Source organism: Mesoplodon mirus, assembly GCF_964341445.2.
Source record: "Mesoplodon mirus genome assembly, chromosome: 9".
NCBI lineage: Eukaryota > Metazoa > Chordata > Mammalia > Artiodactyla > Ziphiidae > Mesoplodon > Mesoplodon mirus.
The window spans coordinates 107,542,506-107,562,105 of NC_138985.1; the positions used below are offsets into that span (position 1 = coordinate 107,542,506).

At 38.5% G+C, this 19,600-nt stretch overlaps 1 protein-coding gene across 1 annotated transcript in view; it reads left to right on the top strand.

The window, feature by feature from the left end:
* The window catches only part of LOC309810308 (contactin-associated protein-like 2), a gene marked incomplete at both ends in the record, with an annotated part of 613,462 nt that overhangs the window by 486,385 nt on the left and 107,477 nt on the right, over nt 1-19,600 (top strand). The window lies entirely within an intron of this gene.

Genomic DNA, 19,600 nt, shown 5'->3' on the forward strand with positions numbered 1-19,600 from the left:
GAGCGGAGCTCTCCACAAGAGCATCTCCACACTTGCCATCAGTTGTCTGAATTCTATCCCCAAGACCTAAACTTTTATCCATCACACTAGTAACTGGAATCTTCTTACCAGGATCTGTCTACTCTTCCCATTTGCAAACTAAAATTATGGAGGAGGTGTGAATGAGAAATTCTCTGTATCACTTCAAAAGTTTGTTAGGATGTTTTGAAAAGTTATGACTCAATCTGTGAGTGATATAGCACCATCGCTAGGTGGGAAAAAAACATATAGTTACACTTCTTTCTCTAAGCTGCTTCTTAATATTGACTCTTAACAAAGTTTCAGATACTTTAAATTTTTAATCTGCTAATGTTGAGATTGAGTAGCCTATATAGTGGCTTTCTTATGGATCCCATTTTTTTTTTTTTTGGCTGAGACTTTCTATTTTTCATTGATTTCAAGCATGTTTGTAATTGCTCATTGAAGCATCTTTAGAACAGCCACTATAAAATCTTTACTGGATAACTCTTACCACTTCTGTCATCTCAGCGTTGGCATCTATTGATATTCTTTTTTTGTTCAGTTTGAGATCTTCTTAGTTCATGGTATGATGAGCCATTTTTTACTGAAATGTAGACATTTTGGTAATTACGAGATTATGGATTTGCTGCTGTCATTTTTCTATGCTTTTATTTTTCCTTTCCTCCTGCCCCCACCCCTTTAAACTGAAGCTCAAGTAGGACTAGGGGAAATTTAAAAGTTGGCTCACAGATAGAGCATGTGTCACATTTTAATTCTCCAAGGAGAAGGGACTTGTCGTTAAAGTGCCTTTCCGAGTCACAGCAGTAGTGAGGCTGAGATCCGCCCCCCTTTCCTTCCATTCATTGTCTCCCAATGTCACCTGTTTTCTGAAGTACCAAAGCAGCTCCACCAGTTTCCAGACTGTCATTCTCCGATAATATGCAACCATAATTCACTAGTGAAGATTAATTGGGGAGAATGCGAGTCTGAATTTAGGAATCACCAAAGTACTATTTTGAAAGAAATGCAGGTTTATTGACTTCAATTGTAAGCTTAATTCAAAAACACAGCCAGAACTAAGGAAATGTCTTAGAGGGCCTATTTTAAAGAAGAGAGCTGACCCATTTGTACATTCGCAGAAAGTAATGTGCTTTAAATCCTTAAAAATAGCTTGTTTTCTTGAGTAGATTAACTACTGCTTTTAAAACCCTGTTTATTTATTCTGTTAGCAAAGCTCAAATAAATTTCAACAAAACCCTTCTCTGAATTTTCACCAATTCTGAAGTTGTGGAATCCAAATTGGAAGCTTGGATATATGTGATGTTTCCATTTAAAGAGCATTAATTAAGCTGCTTTGTACCATAAGCCCTAGACTCTGGCTTGGCACAATTGCTCCATGATCTGAAATCTACTATGACTATTTTCTGGGTGAGTCATTTGCCATAAAATGTAACAGTCTGTATTACCTGCTGGTTTGAGTTTATGATCTGTAAATACTGTGCCTTAGCTCTTTGAATATTTATTTCTTTTTCTTTTTTATAGTTAATTTTGACTTTCATTGATTACGCATCTGGTTGTACAAAGTGCTTCTTGATAACAAAGACTCAAAACACTGTACTCTACACATTTTAACATAATATCGTTGAAACATGTTTATGCCTAAACGTGACTGAGAGTTGTAAAGTTTGACTTAGAGTAATACAGTTATAAGACTTGGAAGCTACTTTAAGAGAACCTAAGACAGTCTTGTAGAAGAATTGGCTCGCTGTTTTACAAATGGCATTTGAAATTCAGAGAACAATTTAAGCTTGGGGCAAATGGAAAATCAGAGATATTCAATAGTTTCTGTCAATTACGCACATTGTGCAAGATGTTTATGTGTTGATAGCTTATATCCCTATCCCCAGATCACTTTGGCTATTTTATGAATTCTTTTTTTTAAATTTTTTTATTGGAGTATAGTCGATTTACAATGTTGTGCCAGTCTCTGCTGTACAGCAAAGGGGCTCAGTTATACACATACAGACATTCTTTATATATATATATTCTTTTCCATTATGGTTTATCACAGGGTATTGAATATAGCTCCCTGTGGTATACAGTAGGACCTTGTTGTTTATTCATCCTATATATAATAGTTTACATCTGCTGATCCCACACTCCCAGTCCTTTCCTCCCCCATCTCCCTCCCCCTTTGCAACCACAAGTCTGTTCTCTATGTCCGTGAGTCTGTTTCTGCTTCATAGACATGTTCATGTGTGTTGTATTTTAGATTCTACATGTAAGTGATATTGTATGGTATTTGTCTTTCTCTTTCTGACTTAGTTCACTTAGTATGATAATCTCTAGGTCCAACCATGTTGCTGCAAATGGCATTATTTCATTCTTTTTTATGGCTAGAAGTATTTATTCCACTGTATATGTGTACCACATCTTCTTTATCCACTCATCTGTTAATTGACATTTCGGTTGTTTCCATGTCTTGGCTATTGTGAATAGTGCTGCTGTGAACATAGGGGTGCATGTATCTTTTTGAATTATCATTTTGTCTGGGTAAATGCCCAGGAGTGGGATTGCCGGATCATATGGCAAGTCTATTTTTAGTTTTTTGAGGAAACTCCATACTGTTTTCCATAGTGGCTGCACCAACTTACGTTCCCACCAACAGTGTAGGAGGCTTCCCTTTTCTCTGCAGCATTTGTTAACTTTTTAATTATGGCCGTTCTGACCAGCGTGAGGTGGTATCTTATTGTAGTTTTGATTTGTATTTCTCTAATAAGTAGCGATGTTGAGTATCTTTTCATGTGCCTGTTGGCCATCTGTATGTCTTCTTGGGAGAAATGTCTTTTTAGGTGTTTTGCCCATTTTTCGATTGGGTTATTTGTTTTTTTTTGTTGTCGACATTTATGAGCTGTTTGTATTAATGTATTTTGGAAATTAAGCCCTTGTCAGTTGCATCATTTGCAAATATTTTCTCCCATTTCATCGGTTGTCTTTTCATTTTGTTGATGGTTTCCTTTGCTGTGCAAAAGCTTGTAAGTTCAATTAGGTCTCATTTGTTTATTTTTGCTTTTATTTCCATTGCCTTGGGAGACTGACCTAAGAAAATATTGGTACGATTTATATCAGAGAATGTTTTACCTATGCTCTCTTCTAGGAGTTTTATGGTGTCATGTCTTACATTTAAGTCTTTAAGCCATTTTGAGTTTATTTTTGAGTATGGTGTTCTAACTTCATTGATTTACATACAGCTGCCCGGATTTCCCAACACCACTTGCTGAAGAGACTGTCTTTTCCCCATTGTATATTCGTGCCTCTTTTGTTGAAGATTAATTGACCATAGGTGTGTAGGTTTATTTCTGGGCTCTCTGTTCTGTTCCACTGATCCATATGTCTGTTTTTGTGCCAATACCACCCTGTTTTGATTACTGTAGTTTTGTAGTATTGTATGAAATCTGGGAGGGTTATGGCTCCTGCTTTGCTCTTATTCCTCAGGATTGCTTTAGCAATTTTGGGTTTTTTATGATTTCATATAAATTTTAAGATTATTTGTTCTAGTTCTGTGAAAAATGTCATGGGTAATTTGATAGGGATCACATTAAATGTGTAGATTGCTTTGGGTAGTATGGCCATATTAATGATATTGATTCTTCCAATCCAAGAGCATGGGATATCTTTCCATTTCTTTGACTCATCTTTAATTTCCTTTATTAATGTTTTATAGTTCTCAGCATATAAGTCTTTCACCTCCTTGGTCAGGTTTATTAATAAGTATTTTATTTTTTTAATGTGATTTTAAAAGTAATTGTTTTTTTACATTCCCTTTCTGATATTTCATTGTTAGTATAAAGAAATGCAACTGATTTCTGTGACAGATATTTTTATTATAAAATAAAAATTTTATTTTGATTAATTAATTTAAATTTTAAAAATTGAGAATTCGCATATGGAAGACTTTTAAATCTAATTGAAACAGTGTGGTTAGGTGAATCTACCTTTTCATTATAAGCTGTATGAAATCTGAGTATTCATCAATATTTCCCCTTAAAAAGAAGGGGCCAAATTAATATACATTGTAAACATAAAACATACACAAGACTTCAAAGACAGAGTACAAAACGGCATGTTGAACAGTTCATTAATAATTATTTACATTGACTATGTTGAAATAATTATTTTAGATACATGGGTTAAATAAAATATTAAAATTAATTTTTTAGTTCATTTAAAAATAATTTTTCAATGTGACTGCTAGAGAATTTTCTATTACAAATGTGTCTCCCATCTTATTTCTATTAGACACACTGTAGTTGGCAGGTAGGAGTCATGGTGGAGACTTAATTGTGTCTGAGGGAAGAAGAACAGACTGAAAAGAGTAGGGAGGAAGAGAAAGTCTGGCTTGTGGCTTCCCTGGAGGCTGACTGGTCTAGGCTACTCTGTGTCCCTACATAGCTTATGAACCTGAACTTAAGTGGAAGAAATCTTCCTTCAAGGGATTACTTCTGCTGCCAGGTGTTTGTTTCTTCCAAAACCAAAGCTTTCAAAGCTCTGATTGGCATCTCTGCTTGATGCTTCTCCCTGAAACTTGCTTTCTTGAAGCATATACTTCCTCTAGGCTCTCATTAACATTAACTATTCAAATTGCTGTATAAAAACACCCTTTTACCATCGATTTGCCTACTGAAGCATGACTTTGCTTTCCCTGGAAAGAAAAGTGTAAAAGATGAAACTCCTACCAATGCCCAGACCTCCAAAAATCTTACACTCACAGTCTGGTGGAGACAACACAGAAGACTGGGTTTCTGATACTTGAAAAGAAGTTCTGCACATGTGGATTTGAGCATATGCTCCTTTTCTAACAAAGGTCCTGACCTTCCTCCCTGGACTCTGAAACCCCCACAGAACTGGTGCTGCCTCTCTAGTCCAGGTTCCCTGGGAGAAGCTCTCCTGCCCTAAATAAAGAATCGCTTTCTCTGTCCTGTGTCCAAGCTCTGCTTGATAGTCTGAGGTCCAAAAAACCATCTGGATCCCTAAGATAAATGCTTTGTTTTGCTAAATCAAGGCGTGACCTGGTACATGGCTCAACTCTTCAAGTGAGCTCAGCCAGGGTGCCTCCTGCTCAGTCGTGGTTCCTAACCTTGACTGCATATTGGAATCACCTGAATAACCTTTAAAAAGAAACAGTGGCGTGGACATATATACACTACCAAACGTAAAATAGATAGCTAGTGGGAAGCAGCTGCATAGCACAGGGAGATCAGCTTGGTGCTTTTTGACCACCTAGAGGGGTGGGATAGGGAAGGTGGGAGGGAGAAGCAAGAGGGAGGAGATATGGGGATATATGTATGTGTATAGCTGATTCACTTTGTTATACAGCAGAAACTGACCCACCACTGTAAAGCAATTATACTCCAATAAAGATGTTAAAAAAGAAAAGAAAAGAAACAAGGCCCAGAGCTCAGGCCAAACCAACTCCAGGAATATCTCAGCTGCTAAGGGAGGGACCTGAGAAAAGGTTGGCCAATCAGAGGACTCACTAAATTTTTCCGTATATTTGTCATCTCTCTTTATCTTGGTTAATTTACTTGAAGTCTGCAGCTAAAATAAAATTATGTAAAGATAAAGACAGATGTTTCCTGTATTTTGACATAAACTAAATTAAGCAATTGTTTTTCTAATATATGGGATTATTACACTTGTTTCTGAGTGATATCCATGTTAATGTTATTGTTTTACTAAGTTTGAAATTCAGTCTTAAAATGGATTCTGTCTAGTCTTTAAGGTTAAAATATTCAGGTATCACATTGTTTAGATAACACATTACTTATTGCAAAAGTTTTCAAATGCTGTACACTTAATTTGAAAATCTTTTTCATTTTTATAAAGTTAGTATGAATGTGACTTGAAATTATCATAGATTATATTATCAAAAGGAACCTCATAGCTATTAGAACTAGATTATTGAGGAGAGCTGGTTTTGTAAGATCCTGAATTTGTCAGAAAACAAATGACCAAGAACTTGATTTCATGGGAAGAAGTTCTGCTCTTGTTGATGCTTGTTATTAATTGAGACCAGGGATCCTAAGGATTGACCTGGCCATTTGCCTCTAAGAAGTAAAGCCCGCCTATCATTTAGAGGCTAAAGTTCAGAAATAAAACTCTGACACAATGCAGTTAAGCTTGAAAAGAGTAAAACCAGACAGAACACTAGAAAAATCAGTGAATCTCTAATCCAAATCTACATCTCTCATACAGTTTACACTCCAGGAGCAGTGATTTGCATCCGGTGCAGACAGTTATTTTACCTGTTAGTAACATTTAAGTCATGTGAGTCACAGCAAGAACATGCACAATATTGATGTCCTTCAGAGACTGTACTCTGAGAAATCCTTCCAGCTCTAACTACACAATATGATATTTTAAAAAATCAAGTTCTGCTCGTTTTTGACCCAGGTACATTGAACTGGATGAGATATTGCCTTCAAGGACAAAGAATAGACATTAATTAAAACAAAAATACTTCCCACAAGGAAATGAGGGCTTTCCAGTGCTGATGTTTCTGTTTTCTTAGAGTAGAAGAACTCTGCTAAGAAGAAAACTGGGTGTTACTGAAATGTACTTTAACAAGTTCTTGGGTGTATACACCCTATAGGTTAAATTGCATCCCCCTAAAAGGCATGTTGAATTCCTTACCCCTGAAACCTGTGGATATGTTCTTGTTTGGAAAGTGCAGTAATCAAGTTAAAGTCATATTGGAGTAGGGTGAGCTCTAATCCAGTGACTGCTGTTCTTACAAGAAGAGGGGAATTTGGACACAAGCACTCAGGGAGTGTTCTCCCTATGTGAGGACAAAGGCAGACTGGAGTGATGTATCCACAGGATGCGGAGTACCTAGGACTGCTGGCAGCCACCGGAAGCTGGAAGAGGCAAGGGAAGATTCTCCCCTGGAGCTTCCCAAGGGAGAGCGTGGCCCTGCTGACACCTTGATCTCAGACTTCTAGACTCCAGAACTGAGAGACAATCAATTTCTGTTGTTTTAAACCACCCAGTTTGTGGTACTTTGTTACAGCAGCCCTGGCAAACTACAACAGCAGGTTATATCCAAACTTCTTACCTCTTCAAAAACCAAATTTGGATCCTTAAGAGAGTATAAGATAAAATGTAAATTCACAAATTACTCAGAATGCCCTCCCACTTTTTGGAACTAGTCCTGGGTTTGCATTATGCTTATAAATGCTGTAAAATTACTTTTTCAACCATATGTTCCCAAGAAGTAGGCAAGTTTCTGCATTAACAATACATAGTTTTGTAACAATTAGCCATCTGTTTATAATACTGTTAGGGATTGACAGCATCTCAATGGAAGCAGGCAAAATAACAGAAATATTATATCTGCCAAGTTCTAGTCATTTGTTAGCTTACATTGTAATTTGTCATCTCATGAGATCACTAAGAGAGAAAGAACCATGCCATGCTACAAAATCAACTTTGTAAAGCAGGTAGTTTAATAGCAAATTAATGATGTGCTGACAAGATCAAGACAAGATTTTTAAAAGTACAGTCATAATTTCTGCAGTGCAGCCAACAATACAAGTTTGGAGGGTTTCTCAAAAGAAGATAATGTTTATTTTCTCCCGAGGGTAAGATATCCTAAGATGATTTTTCTCAATGCCAATTAAAAAAAATATTGCTAGAGTTCAGATATCCCTAGCTTGCTGTCATTCTTGATATCATGTGGTAAAGTCTAAACTTTCTCAGTCTCATCCCTTGGCTTGATGACTGGTTTCACAGAATGTGTGAATACAGTGGGGCTTCTTTTCAAGAATAATGTAACTTCAATTAAAATTCACGAAAAGTAAAACAAAGTAGATAGCAAACATTGCCTGTAATATTGATTACAATATTATTATTTATTAAGAAATGTGTTTTATACATTAGATGATAAAGGCCTTATGGATCTCGCTCATACCCATATAAAAACAGTGTAAGTTACAAACCGTCATTGGAATATACAAAATATATACATATTAAAATATGTATTTTTAGACATAGATTACAAACTGGCTTTATTTTAAATTATTATAAGATGGGTTTAATATTTGAAAAATTTCCACAAAGATATAGAGTCCATATATTGCTCAGCCTGAATTAAAACCCTATATATATTAGCTCTAGAATCAAACTGTCTTTACCATGATGACAGAGGATGAGAAGTCACAAGTCCAGTTGAGAGGTGGTGACCCATTGTTTCTTTCTTGTAGATTTCTCTAAAGCAGAGAAGACTGATCACAACTTGTTTCCATTAGCCTATTAATCTAAACTTTTCCTTAATGTCACCCCACGTGCTAGCCTCATAGTTGTTTCCTTCTATGTCAACTAGGCTTCTTCTATTTGTGATAAAGATTCGTACCTTGTCTAATCAAAAGAGCACTCTACTGCAAGAAAGAACTAAGTTTTTAATCCCAAAGGACAAATAGTTTCTGTTACAGCAGAAACCACAAATATGGCCCCTTGGAACTTAATCCAGTACCTTTCCAATACAATGTTGATCATTGAGTCATCAGCCCATTCTTTCAGCAGATATTTATGCATCTACTTTGTATGAAGCATTATATTATATATGTTATAAAGGAAGCAGAGATAAATGAGGTCCAGGCCGTACCAATAAATGGCTCATAGCATAAAAGGACAGAGAAATTGTGCATAAATGAATACAAAATAAGATTATATCTAAGTCTCCATGATTGCTCATTTACTTAGGCATTCAGTAAATCCACTGAATTTCTACTACGTGCCAACTTTGCCCTGAAGACTGATGATACAAAATGGACAAGATTTAGACAGCCACCAACCTCACAGAGTTTGCAACCCAATTGGGAGAATAAGACAATTAAACTACCAACTATATTATAAAATCATAAGTGCAATGAGAGATGAATTCTCAAATATTAAGGGAGGCCATAGCTGGGTCTCAGCCCAATCCAAAGAGTCCAGAAGAAATTTCATAGAAGTGGCACATTAGTTAAGACATGAAGGATAGGAGTTAGCCAGCATGGAATTTTGTGGTGATGCAGATATAATCTGATCACTAGTGAAACTGTCTTCAGCAAACCACTTCAAGGCAGCCTTAGAAATTGGCACCATCCTTTTGGCCTGCCCACGGTCAGAAAAGATACTACCTGGCAAACCATGGATTTAAAATGCCTGCTACATAATTGTGATTACTGCAGTAGAGATTTAAAATGAAACTAGGGAAATGTGAAAGTAAGAAATTTACCTGAATCAAGAACTTGGATGAATTTCATGAAATCAAAATGGAATCTCTGTCAAAGCTTCCCATAAAAAAGAAGTTACTTTTGGCATAACACGTATCCTACCATGCCTCACCCTCCTTTGAAGTATTTTCAATATGAGTACCAATTCCAGTAGTAGAATCACAAATCATTTGTGTCAATTTCAACCATACTCCCAGCATTCCCATCTATTTGGCTTTGTACTATATCCAAGATTACTTAAGGGCAGCCTTCTGAAATCACAAAATAAATGTGCTATAACATGCATCTTTCGTGTCCATAATAATGCAGTCTGACAATTTATGATTTGTTATAATTTCCTGTGATATAGTTCTTTATTGATTCTGTATTACTAAAGAAGGAAGTTGAGAGATAGTCTTACAGGAGAACTTCTTGGGAATGGAGCATGTTAGTTTCAAATCTTTATAACTGGGACCCCCTTCACGTTAGCACTCAGCTGGGACCATGGTTCAGTAAAAAATTGTTAAGTGTCTCTGGGACCACTCTTTAATGAGAGAAAAAATATTTTGTAATGTTTTAATATTATAAAAAAATACTTGCCACTAATGATAAGTAAGTGAACTTTAAAAAATATACATACTATTCCATCATTTAGACTGTGTCTCAAATCATTGATTGTGTGTGGTATAGTTTACCTCTAGGAATTCATGCTCAAGGCATTCATGGCACTAAATGGCCCAGTGATAGGAACTGATTTCCAAAGGTATTATCTAAGAAATTAGTCATTTACAAGTAAAGCCAAAAATTGACTGGAAAAGCTAGACCCTTCAACAACTCTCCCTAGTACTGCGATCTTGGAGTCATTTACTGTGTATCACGTACACAGTGTGTTATTGCTTTGTTGCTGCATCAGCATGTCATTTTCAAAATGAAAACAAATACATCAATTGTATAAAGTAGGATGAGAATGTATGGTTTGGTCATGAGGTCTTGCTCTCAGATTAGGCCCAAAACAATGCAAATTTGAAAGAAAAAAAGGTTTGAGAATACAATAAAAGGTAAAAACTCTAGGTTGACAACAATGTGTTAAGAGAGTGAGAATTTCAAATTGAACTGTTGAAAGAGCTAAATTTATGCAGACAAAGCTAAAAAGAAATGAACCTATTCTGTGGGGTGGGAGGGAATCAGCGCATCACAGACAAGGAAAGTAAGTAAAATAATAAAGCGATATTAATTGCAGCTTGCAAGAAAGTGATAACAAAATAATTAAGGAAAAGAAGTAAAAAAATAAACTACAGTGTGAAGACTGACTTTTGATCCAGAGGGACATAAAAGTCTCCCTGAATAATGATTTTCATTATGGTTTTGGTTTTCTGGTCTCCTTGCTTGAGGACACGCTGCAGAGTGATGGAGAATATAGGTTGAGGGTAATAACTTTGTGTCAAGGATAGACTGGTCTGACCCAGTTTCATATCAGCTTACAATTTAACCTAGAGTTTTTTTACATCTCATCAGTTTACCATTTAAATTGCTGTTGTGAACTTCTTTTATTTTTAAGTCATCCAGTAAATTATTTATTCAGCATCTCACTTGTTGCTAGGGGAAGCATAAAAAATAATTCACAACAATCCTTTGAGATAGGCATTATTATTACACCTATTTAACAGATGGGGAGACTGAGACAAAGGCATGTTAGATGCACAAGGTCACATAGCTAGTAAACGGTAGGACTGGTGTGTTAGCTCAGGTCCTCCAAGAAGCACATGCTAAGACAGGATTCAACATGCAAGATATTTGTGACGTTTAACTGGGAGTGAAAAGAGGGTGAAGGATTTGGACTGTTAACCAAACTCAGGTCCAGCTGCCCACTGCTCAGAAATCAATGTTCAAGAGGCAAGTGTTGGTAGAAGCCAAAGATTGCTTTTAATCAGAAAGCCGGCATTCTGGGGAGAATGTGGACTCATGTCCCAGATCCAACTCTGAAGATTCTCCTCAGCCATGAAAGTTTTTAAAGGGAAAAAGGAAGTACTCTCAGTTAATCATTGAGATAGGGGGTCAGAGTCATCGCCACCCGCCACTGCTTGCAAGCTTGTCGACTTCCTGTGATCTTTCTTTAGATTCCATCTTGTTCACATAGTTTGCTCAAAGTTTGTTCACATGATTACTGATGCGGAAGCAAGGCAAGAGATCTGGTCACCTGTTAATTATTTATCCTTCATTTCTACTTCTTTGATCGATGGAAAGAACCAACAGGTTAGGCAAGGTATTACGTGATCAAAAGATTTGAAAGGTGTGCTTGGGCTGGAGGTGAGTAGAGCAGGGAGTGCCTGGTTTAAGGTTAGTTGCAATACAGCTTTGCCTAAGGTGACAAGATGAAAGGGGCCTCCTGCTAATAGCTGTTTCCTGCCAAAAGCTGCTTACAGGAGGATGCTGGGAGAGTCTTAGAGCATGAAGCAGTTCTGACCTTGTGGAAGAAGAAAGGAAAGAAGGAAGTTTCATTGAGGAGGAAAATTCTTTTTTTTTTCTTTCAACTTGTCAAAAATCACTGTAATTGTTTAATTCCATACACCTGCTAGCGTTGACAGTGGAGAACGTCATTAATTTGGTCAAGTGGTTTTTTTGTTTGTTTTTTTTAAACATCTTTATTGGAGTATAATTGCTTTACAATGGTGTGTTAGTTTCTGCTTTATAACAAAGTGAAACAGTTATACATACACATATGTTCCCATATCTCTTCCCTCTTGCGTCTCCCTTCCTCCCACCCTCCCTATCCCACCCCTCTAGGTGGTCACAAACCACTGAGCTGATCTCTCTGTACTATGCGGCTGCTTCCCACTAGCTAGCTATTTTACGTTTGGTAGTGTATATATGTCCATGCCACTCTCTCACTTTGTCACACCTTACCCTTCCCCCCCCCCCATATCCTCAAGTCCATTCTCTAGTAGGTCTGTGTCTTTATTCCCGTCTTACCGCTAGGTTCTTCATGACTTTTTTTTTTCCCTTAGATTCCATGTATATGTGTTAGCATATGGTATTTGTTTTTCTCTTTCTGACTTACTTCACTCTGTAGGACAGACTCTAGGTCCATCCACCTCACTACAAATATTTCAATTTCATTTCCTTTTATGGCTGAGTAATATTCCATTGTATATATGTGCCACTCTTCTTTATCCATTCATCTGATGATGGACACTTAGCTTGCTTCCATGTCCTGGCTATTGTAAATAGAGCTGCAATGAACATTTAGGTACATGACTCTTTTTGAATTATGGTTTTCTCAGGGTATACGCCCAGTAGTGGGATTGCTGGGTCATATGTTCTATTTTTAGTTTTTAAAGGAACCTCCATACTGTTCCCCATAGTGGCTGTATCAATTTACATTCCTACCAACAGTGCAAGAGTGTTGCCTTTACTCCACACCCTCTCCAGCATTTATTGTTTCTAGATTTTTTGATGATGGCCATTCTGACCGGTATGAGATGATATCTCATGGTAGTTTTGATTTGCATTTCTCTAATGATTAGTGATGTTGAGCATCCTTTCATGTGTTTGTTGGCAATCTGTATATCTTCTTTGGAGAAATGTCTGTTTAGGTCTTCTGCCCATTTTTGGATTGGGTTGTTTGTTTTTTTGCTATTGAGCTGCATGAGATGCTTGTAAATCTTGGAGATTAATCCTTTGTCAGCTGCTTCATTTACAAATACTTTCTCCCATTCTGAGGGGTGTCTTTTGGTCTTGTTTATAGTTTCCTTTGCTGTGAAAAAGCTTTGCAGTTTCATTAGGTCCCATGTGTTTATTTTTGTTTTTATTTCCATTTCTCTAGGAGGTGGGTCAAAAAGGATCTTGCTGTGATTTATGTCATAGGGTGTTCTGCCTATGTTTTCCTCTAGGAGTTTGATAGTGTCTGGCCTTACATTTAGGTCTTGAATCCATTTTGAGTTTATTTTTGTGTATGGTGTTAGGGAGTGTTCTAATTTCATACTTTTACATGTACCTTTCCAGTTTTCCCAGCACCACTTATTGAAGCGGCTGTCTTTTCTCCACTGTATATTCTTGCCTCCTTTATCAAAGATAAGGTGACCATATGTGCATGGATTTATCTCTGGGCTTTCTATCCTGTTCCATTGATCTATATTTCTGTTTCTGTGCCAGTACCATACTGTCTTGATTACTGTAGCTTTGTAGTATAGTCTGAAGTCAGGGAGCCTGATTCCTCCAGCTCCATTTTTCGTTCTCAAGATTGCTTTGGCTATTCGGGGTCTTTTGTGTTTCCATACAAAATTGTGAATTTTTTTGTTCTAGTTCTGTGAAAAATGCCAGTGGTAGTTTGATAGGGATTGCATTGAATCTGTAGATTGCTTTGGGTCGTAGAGTCATTTTCACAATGTTGATTCTTCCAATCCAAGAACATGGTATATCTCTCCATCTATTTGTATCATCTTTAATTTCTTTCATCAGTGTCTTATAATTTTCTGCATACAGGTCTTTTGTCTCCTTAGGTAGGTTTATTCCTAGATATTTTATTCTTTTTGTTGCAGTGGTAAATGGGAGTGTTTTCTTAATTTCAGTTTCAGATTTTTCATCATTAGTGTATAGGAATGCAAGAGATTTCGGTGCATTAATTTTGTATCCTGCTACTTTGCCAAATTCATTGATTAGCTCTAGTAGTTTTCTGGTAGCATCTTTAGGATTCTCTATGTAGAGTACCATGTCATCTGCAAACAGTGACAGCTTTACTTCTTCTTTTCCGACTTGGATTCCTTTTATTTCTTTTTCTTCTCTGATTGCTGTGGCTAAAACTTCCAAAACTATGTTGAATAATAATGGTGAGAGTGGGCAACCTTGTCTTGTTCCTGATCTTAGTGGAAATGGTTTCAGTTTTTCACCATTGAGGATGATGTTGGCTGTGGGTTTGTCATATATGGCCTTTATTATGTTGAGGAAAGTTCCCTCTATGCCTACTTTCTGCAGGGTTTTTATCATAAATTGGTGCTGAATTTTGTCGAAAGCTTTCTCGGCATCTATTGAGATGATCATATGGTTTTTCTCCTTCAGTTTGTTAATATGGTGTATCACGTTGATTGATTTGCATATACTGAAGGATCCTTGCACTCCTGGAATAAACCCCACTTGATCATGGTGTATGATCCTTTTAATGTGCTGTTGGATTCTGTTTGCTAGTATTTTGTTGAGGATTTTTGCATCTATGTTCATCAGTGATATTGGCCTGTAGTTTTCTTTCTTTGTGACATCCTTGCCTGGTTTTGGTATCAAGGTGATGGTGGCCTCGTAGCATGAGTTTGGGAGTGTTCCTCCCTCTGCTATATTTTGGAAGAGTTTGAGAAGGATAGGTGTTAGCTCTTCTCTAAATGTTTGATAGAATTCGCCTGTGAAGCCATCTGGTCCTGGGCTTTTGTTTGTTGGAAGATTTTTTATCACAGTTTCAATTTCAGTGCTTGTGATTGGTCTGTTCATATTTTCTATTTCTTCCTGGTTCAGTCTCAGAAGGTTGTGCATTTCTAAGAATTTGTCCATTTCTTCCAGGTTGTCCATTTTATTGGCATAGAGTTGCTTGTAGTAATCTCTCATGATCCTTTGTATTTCTGCAGTGTCAGTTGTTACTTCTCCTTTTTCATTTCTAATTCTATTGATTTGAGTCTTCTCCCTTTTTTTCTTGATGAGTCTGGCTAATGGTTTATCAATTTTGTTTATCTTCTCAAAGAACCAGCTTTTAGTTTTATTGATCTTTGCTATCATTTCCTTCATTTCTTTTTCATTTATTTCTGATCTCATCTTTATGATTTGTTTCCTTCTGCTAACTTTGGGGGTTTTTTTGTTCTTCTTTCTCTAATTGCTTTAGGTGCAAGGTTAGGTTGTTTATTTGAGATGTTTCCTATTTCTTAAGGTAGGATTGTATTGCTATAAACTTCCCTCTTAGAACTGCTTTCACTGCATCCCATAGGTTTTGGGTCGTCGTGTCTCCATTGTCATTTGTTTCTAGGTATTTTTTGATTTCCTGTTTGATTTCTTCAGTCATCACTTGGTTATTAAGTAGTGTATTGTTTAGCCTCCATGTGTTTGTATTTTTTACTGATCTTTTCCTGTAATTGATATCTAGTCTTATAGCTTTGTGGTCGGAAAAGATACTTGATACGATTTCAATTTTCTTAAATTTACCAGGGTTTGATTTGTGACCCAAGATATGATCTATCCTGGAGAATGTTCCATGAGCACCTGAGAAAAATGTGTATTCTGTTGTTTTTGGATGGAATGTCCTATAAATATCAATTAAGTCCATCTTGTTTAATGTATCATTTAAAGCTTGTGTTTCCTTATCTATTTTCATTTTTGTTGATCTGTCCATTGGAGAAAGTGGGATGTTAAAGTCCCCTACTATGATTTACTGTCAATTTCCCCTTTTATGGCTGTTAGCATTTGCCTTATATATTGAGGTGCTCCTATGTTGGGTGCATAAATATTTACAATTGTTATATCTTCTTCTTGGATTGATTCCCTTGATCATTATGTAGTGCCCTTCTTTGTCTCTTGTAATAGTCTTTATTTTAAAGTCTATTTTGTCTTATATGAGAATTGCTACTCCAGCTTTCTTTTGGTTTCCATTTGCATGGAATATCTTTTTGCATCCCCTCACTTTCAGTCTGTATGTGTCCCTAGGTCTGAAGTGGGTCTCTTGTAGACAGCATATATATGGGTCTTGTTTTTGTATCCATTCAGCCAATCTGTGTCTTTTGGTGGGAGCATTTACTCCATTTACATTAAAGGTAATTATCAATATGTATGTTCCTATTCCCATTTTCTTAATTGTTTTGGGTTTGTTATTGTATGTTTCCTTCTCTTGTGTTTCTTGCCTAGAGAAGTTCCTTTAGCATTTGTTGTAAAGCTGGTTTGGTGGTGCTGAACTCTCTCAGCTTCTGCTTGTCTGTAAAGGTTTTAATTTCTCCATCAAATCTGAATGAGATCCGTGCTGGGTAGAGTAATCTTGGCTGTAGTTTTTTCCCCTTCATCACTTTAAATATGTCCTGCCACTCCCTTCTGGCTTGCAGAGTTTCTGCTGAGAAATCAGCTGTTATAACCTTATGGGGATCCCCTTGTGTGTTATTTGTTGTTTTTTCCTTGCTGCTTTTAATATGTTTTCTTTGTACTTAATTTTTGATAGTTTGATTAATATGTGTCTTGGCGTGTTTCTCCTTGAATTTATCCTGTATGGGACTCTCTGTGCTTCCTGGACTTGATTAACTATTTCGTTTCCCATATTAGGGAAGTTTTCAACTATAATCTCTTCAAATATTTTCTCAGTCCCTTTCGTTTTGTCTTCTTCTTCTGGGAACCCTTTAATTTGAATGTTGGTGCGTTTAATGTTGTCCCAGAGGTCTCTGAGACTGTCCTCAGTTCTTTTCATTCTTTATTCTGCTCTGCAGTAGTTATTTCCACTATTTTATCTTCCAGTTCACTTGTCTGTTCTTCCGCATCAGTTATTCTGCTATTGATCCCTTCCAGAGTATTTTTAATTTCATTTATTGTGTTGTTCATTGTTGCTTGTTTCCTGTTTAGTTCTTCTAGGTCCTTGTTAAATGTTTCTTGCATTTTGTCTATCTTATTTCCAAGATTTTGGATCATCTTTACTATCTTTATTCTGAATTCTTTTTCAAGTAGGCTGCCTGTTTCCTCTTCATTTGTTTGGTCTGGTGGGGTTTTCCTTGCTCCTTCATCTGTTGTGTGTTTTTCTGTGTTCTCATTTTACTCATCTTACTGTGTTTAGGGTCTCCTTTTTGCAGGCTGCAGGTTCGTAGTTCCCATTGTTTTTGGTGTCTGCCCCAGTGGGTAAGGTTGGTTCAGTGGGTTTTGTAGGCTTCCTGGTGGAGGCGACTAGTGCCTGTGTTCTGGTGGATGAGGTTGGATGTTGTCTTTCTGTTGGGCAGGTCCCCGTCTGGTGGTGTGTTTTGGGGTGTCTGTGGCCTTATTATGATTTTAGGCAGCCTCTCTGCTACTGGATGGGGCTGTGTTCCTGTCTTGCTAGCTGTCTGGCATAGGGTGTCCCACACTGTAGCTTGCTGGTCGTTGAGTGAAGCTGGGTCTTGGTGTTGAGATGGAGATCTCTGGGAGATTTTCGCCATTTGATATTATGTGGAGCTGGGAAGTCTCTTGTGGACCAGTGTCCTGAAGTTGGCTCTCCCACCTCAGAGGCACAGCACTGACTCCTGTCAGCAGCACCAAGAGCCTTTCATCCACACGGCTCAGAATAAAAGGGAGGAAAAGTAGAAAGAAAGAAAGAGGATAAAATAAAATAAAATAAAGATAAAATAAAGTTATTAAAATAAAAAAGTTATTAAGAAAAAAAGTTTTAAGTAAAAAAAAAAGGACAGACAGAACCCTAGGACAAATGGTGAAAGCAAAGCTATACAGACAAAATCTCATACAGAAGCATATGCATACACACTCACAAAAAGAGGAAAAGGAAAAAACTAGTATATCTTGCTCCCAAAGACCACCTCCTCAATTTGGGATGATTCGTTGTCTATTCAGGTATTCCACAGATGCAGGGTACATCAAGTTGATTACGAAGCTTTAATCCGCTGCTCCTGAGGCTGCTGGGAGAGATTTCCCTTTCTCTTCTTTTTTCGCATAGCTCCCAGGGCTCAGCTTTGGATTTAGACCCGCCTCTGCGTGTAGGTCGCCTGAGGGCGTCTGTTCTTCGCTCAGACAGGACGGGTTAAAGGAGCAGCTGCTTCGGGGGCTCTGGCTCACTCAGGCCGCGGGGAGGGAGGGGTACGGAGGCGGGGCGAGCCGGTGGCGGCAGAGGCCGGCGTGACGTTGCACCAGCCCGAGGCACGCCGTGTGTTCTTCTGGGTAAGTTGTCCCTGGATCCCGGGACCCTGGCCGTGGCGGGCTGCACAGGCTCCCGGAAGGGGGGCGTGGACAGTGACCTGTGCTCACACACAGGCTTCTTGGTGGCGGCAGCAGCAGCCTTAGTGTCTCATGCCCATCTCTGGGGTCCGCGCTGTTAGCCGAGGCTCGCGCCCGTCTCTGGAGCTCCTTTAAGCGGCGCTCTGAATCCCCTCTCCGTGCGCACCAGGAAACAAAGAGGGAAGAAAAAGTCTCTTGCCTCTTCGGCAGGTCCAGACTTTTCCCCGGACTCCCTCCCGGCCAGCCGTGGCGCACTAACCCCTTCAGGCTGTGTTCACGCCGCCAACCCAGTCCTCTCCCTGCGCTCCGACTGAAGCCCGAGCCTCAGCTCCCAGCCCCGCCCGCCCCGGCGGGCGAGCAGACAAGCCTCTCGGGCTGGTGAGTGCCGGTCGGCACCGATCCTCTGTGCGGGAATCTCTCCGCTTTGCCCTCCGCACCCCTGTGGCTGCGCTCTCCTCCGCAGCCCCGAAGCTCCCCCTCGGCCACCCGCAGTCTCCGCCCGCAAAGGGGCTTCTACTGTGTGGAAACATTTCCTCCTTCGCGGCTCCCTCTCACTGGTGCAGGTCCCGTCCCTATTCTTTATCTCTGTTTTTTCTTTTTTCTTTTGCCCTACCCAGGTACGTGGGGGAGCTTCTTGCCTTTTGGGAGGTCTGAGGTCTTCTGCCAGCATTCAGTGGGTGTTCTATAGGAGCTGTTCCACATGTAGATGTATTTCTGATGTATCTGTGAGGAGGAAGGTGATCTCCACGTCTTACTCTTCCACCGTCTTCCTCAACTCCTATCATATCTTTTTTTTTTTTTTTTTTTTTGCGGTACGTGGGCCTCTCACTGCTGTGGCCTCTCCCGTTGTGGAGCACAGGCTCCGGACGCGCAGGCTCAGTGGCCATAGCTCACGGGCCTAGACGCTCCGTGGCATGTGGGATCCTCCTGGACCGCCTGCATCGGCAGGCGGACTCTCAACCACTGCGCCACCAGGGAAGCCCCCCTTATCATATCTTTTTAAGCTAACTATCTGTATGGGTTGTTTCCATGTCTTGGCTATTGTAAATTATGCTGCTGTAAATTATGCTGTAAATTATGAACATTGGGATGCATGTATTGTTTCCAGTGCTGCAATGAACATGGGGGTGATGATACCTTTTTGAGTTAGTGTTTTCATTTTCTTCAGATAAATTCCTAGAAGTGAGATTGCTTAATCACATGGTAGTTCTATTTTTAATTTTTTGAGGAAAACTTCATACTGTTTTTTTACAGTTTTGCACCAATTTACATTCTCACCAACACTGCACAAGGGTTCCCTTTTCTCCGCATCCTCACCAACACTTGTTATTTCTTGTTTTTTGATGATAGCCATTCTGACAGGTGTGATGTGATATTATTGTGGTTTTGATTTGCATTTCCCTGATGATTAGTGACGCTGA